This window comes from Bos javanicus, chromosome 3, assembly GCF_032452875.1.
Source record: "Bos javanicus breed banteng chromosome 3, ARS-OSU_banteng_1.0, whole genome shotgun sequence".
Classification (NCBI taxonomy): domain Eukaryota; kingdom Metazoa; phylum Chordata; class Mammalia; order Artiodactyla; family Bovidae; genus Bos; species Bos javanicus.
Genome location: NC_083870.1, coordinates 17,921,365 through 17,924,841, shown reverse-complemented (window position 1 = coordinate 17,924,841; position 3,477 = coordinate 17,921,365). Strand labels below are relative to the sequence as shown.

The 3,477-nt window shown below is 49.7% G+C and overlaps 1 long non-coding RNA gene across 1 annotated transcript; it reads left to right on the top strand.

Annotated features, from left to right (window-relative positions):
• The first annotated feature begins 1,111 nt into the window (after nucleotides 1–1,111).
• LOC133245291 (uncharacterized) lies at nucleotides 1,112–3,268 on the top strand. Its single transcript, XR_009735627.1, has 2 exons — nucleotides 1,112–1,232; nucleotides 2,470–3,268. It is a non-coding gene; the product is annotated as an uncharacterized LOC133245291 (long non-coding RNA).
• The last annotated feature ends 209 nt before the right edge of the window (nucleotides 3,269–3,477 follow it).

Genomic DNA, 3,477 nt, shown 5'->3' with positions numbered 1-3,477 from the left:
ATGAACTTATGGCTACCAGAGGGAAAGGGTGGGGTGGGGGAAGGGACATATTGGGTGTTTGAGATTGACATGTACACACCTCTATATTTAAAGTAAAATACATTTCCATGAAAAAAAGCAAACAAAAAGAGAATGGTGTTAGCCTCTTTAGGAGATGAGGAAAGTGAGGCTCAAAGATATTAAGAGCCCAAGGTGAAGCTTGGGCTCTGGTGAAGCTCAGAGCTCCAGTCTGGGGGATTTTTTAAAGATATGTTCCATCAATTGTCAGATATGAGAATCATCCATGTTTGTGCCCTGTGTCATCCCTCTTCATGCTGCAATCTCTGACTGGAATGGGAAAGAAGAATCAAGACTAAAGCCCTAGGAGCTTAGAATTCAGGAGCCAGCCCAGGTGACTCCTCCAGCAGCTCTTTCCAAATCAATGCTTCTCAGCTCCCCCACCTTCTCTACCTATCTAATCATTTTCCTGAGAACCCTGGAGTCTGGGTATCTTATACATATGTAAAAAGATAAAGAGATAGGTACTGTCTATTGTTACCACCCAGTTTCTCTTAATGAAGCCTAATGGTTTTCTCAGTGGTAGGCAAGACAGAGGGCTGCAGCCCCCATTTTTTCCCTTGTATTACCAAAGGTGAAAAGCCAAAGCCACTTGCCCTGTTTTCTCACCAGTTCAGGCTGAATGTAGTTCTGAGCCTAGGTTAAGTCAAGTTCAGAGCTATAATGAGTTTAATGAGTTTCCCAGAGAGCCACTCACCCCTCAGTTGTCATTTCCCTAATGTGCTTCTGTGTACCCTGCCTGGCCCACCCCTCACCCCATCAACCGGAACATCTCGGAACACTGCCCTCACACCCCCTCACACCCAGCACTGTCCTAAATGCTTGGTACCATCCCAGATGCCAAGGTTCTAAGTCAAAAGTCACGAGTGGGTTTGGAAATCTGAGGCAGCCAGGCCTTGTAAAGTGATGGGGAGGTGGGGCCAGGGCCGGAGTGAAGGTACCGTCATCCCCAAGTCCCGCCAAACCAAGAAGGAAGTTGCCAGCCTAGGAGGTGACTAAAACCTGGAATTTGAGGAAGGTACATTCTATTGTGACTAGGGCCTAATTAGGATGCCCCAATCCTAGGCCACCTCATGGCCTCAGACAGGGATTCGAGACGTATAAAAGGTGGACAGGCTCAGAGCATCCCACAGCATCCTTCAGCATCCCCACGCTCCAGCGGCTAGTGAACTAAGGTAAGTGTGACAAAGGAGCATCTCTCTTGGAAGCCTGGCTCCACACAGTGCCAACTCTGCCGGGAACTGAGGCCAGAGATTTGGGTGGTTGGTCAGAGAGGTCTCATTTGGGCATCTCTCTTCTACGTATCACTTGAGACCAACCTATCTTGGGCTGCAAGTCAACAGCTGAATGGTACTAGAAGTTGGGTTGAGATGGGAGAGGAGGGTCTGCTGAGAGGCCCATGTCTGAGGCTACTGGAGGCATGTGTGGTGAGTTTGTGTGTGGCCAGGTGCTGAGCAGAGCTGGGTAAAATGAAAGGGAGGAAACCAGCTCAGGGGCAAAGCTGCCCTTAAATGAATGGTAAATGTAGGGAAGAAGGAGAACAACTTAGGGATCAGGGGTACGAGGCCCCTGAGAGCTCAGAGCAGCAGGGACAAGACCATGTGGTGCAGTGGCCACACCCTGCCCTGAGAGTTGGGGACAGCTGCTTCCAGCCCCCTGTGCAGAGTGCTTATGGAACAATTACCTCCTTCTCTGAGTTTTGCTTTCCTCAACTATAATTAAGCGTTGAGCTAGATTCCCATTTTCTACAAATTCTCTTAGAGAGTGGTTAAGATGCTGCTTGTTAGCCTTTTAAAATTGTTAGAAATTGATTTAATAAGTCGAAATCCTTACAACAGTACTCATCATGTGCTGGTTCTTGTGTGTGTATATACATATTTATGTGTGTATGTATGTGTGTTTGTCTGTATGGATTCTTATATATTCATTTAGTGCTTCCAACGACCTTAAGAAAAGGACAAAGAAGTTAAGTAACTCAAACTCATACAGGTGGATTATGGTTTAGCCAAGACTCAGCTCCCAGGAAATCCGGTTCCATATTCCACAATTTTTGCTGTGGCAGTGTATTGCTTTTTGTTCTCCTTCTCACTGCCTTTCTTTCTTACTCTCTATTTCTCTCTCCTCTTTCTCTCCCTTTTTACATCTTTGTTTTCTTCTACCTAGCTCCCTTTCTCTTCTCACCTTTTCCTCCCCTCCATCTCTCCTTCTTTCCTCCCATGTTTGTCTCAAAAAACAAAAACAAAAACAAAAACAAAAAAACTTGAAACGGCTTACAAACTTACACACTTTAAATCAGTGAAGCCACCAGGGCAAGGTCAAAGTGGGGTGGGTGTGAACAGGGCAGGAGGTTCTTCGAGGAAGAGTCTCTCTAAGGCTCCAGCCTTCCTCACTTCTGTGTCTTTCTGCTTCCAGTGCACATCCGGCCCAGTATGTCTCAGCAGAAGCAGAAGCAGTGTGCTCCCCCACAGCTGTGCTGCCCCCCAGTGAAGCAGTGCTGCCCCCCGCCCCAGCAGTGCTGCCCCCCACCCCAGCAGTACTGCCCCCCACCAAAGCAGTGCTGCCCCCCGCCCCAGAAGTGCTGCCCCCCACCCCAGCAGTGCTGCCCCCCACCAAAGCAGTGCTGCCCCCCGCCCCAGAAGTGCTGCCCCCCACCCCAGCAGTGCTGCCCCCCACCAAAGCAGTGCTGCCCCCCACCAAAGCAGTGCTGCCCCCCCCCAAAGCACTGCTGAGCCCTGCCTCAGCAGACCAAGGAGCCTTGCCAGCCTCCACCCAAGTGCAAGGAGTCCTATGCCCCCAAGTGCCAACAGAAGCATTCACCCCTTCAGCAGTGCCAGAAGTCCAATAAGAAGTCTGCCCAGGCATGAGGCCAAGGGCTAATCCACCAGGAGAAGAGAGAGCATGGAGCCCACTCCCCTCTCTCAGTCAGCTGTCAGCCCCACTCATCCCCGGTTCCTGGAGGCAGCCACTCTTCAGGAAAAGGCGGCAACAACAGGATGGCAGCTTCCTGGATCTCAACCTCTTATTAATTAGCAGCTGCAATTTTCATCTCAGATGAGGATCTGGCTCTAAACCGACTAACCACCTTTGCTGACATGTATCTACATCACCCTGTCGGCTTCTTGGAAACTTGGGCAGCATGCCCAGACACCCTTTTCTTTCACCCTTCATTTGCTGCTCCTGTTTTCCAAACAATTAAACAATTCTTCTGGCATTAATGTCTCGGTTCGATTATTTGCGTTCTGTTTGCTAACCCAGAGCCCTAGGAGGGCTAGGTATGTGGATGCAGGTGGAGGAGAAGGCATGGGGAAATGCCCTTCTGAGCTGAGGAACATTTACTGTGGTCCTGCCAAGGTGAGGAGAAGAGATGGACACTTCTGCACCATGCAAACACATCCCCCATCCACGGACAATGAGAGCACC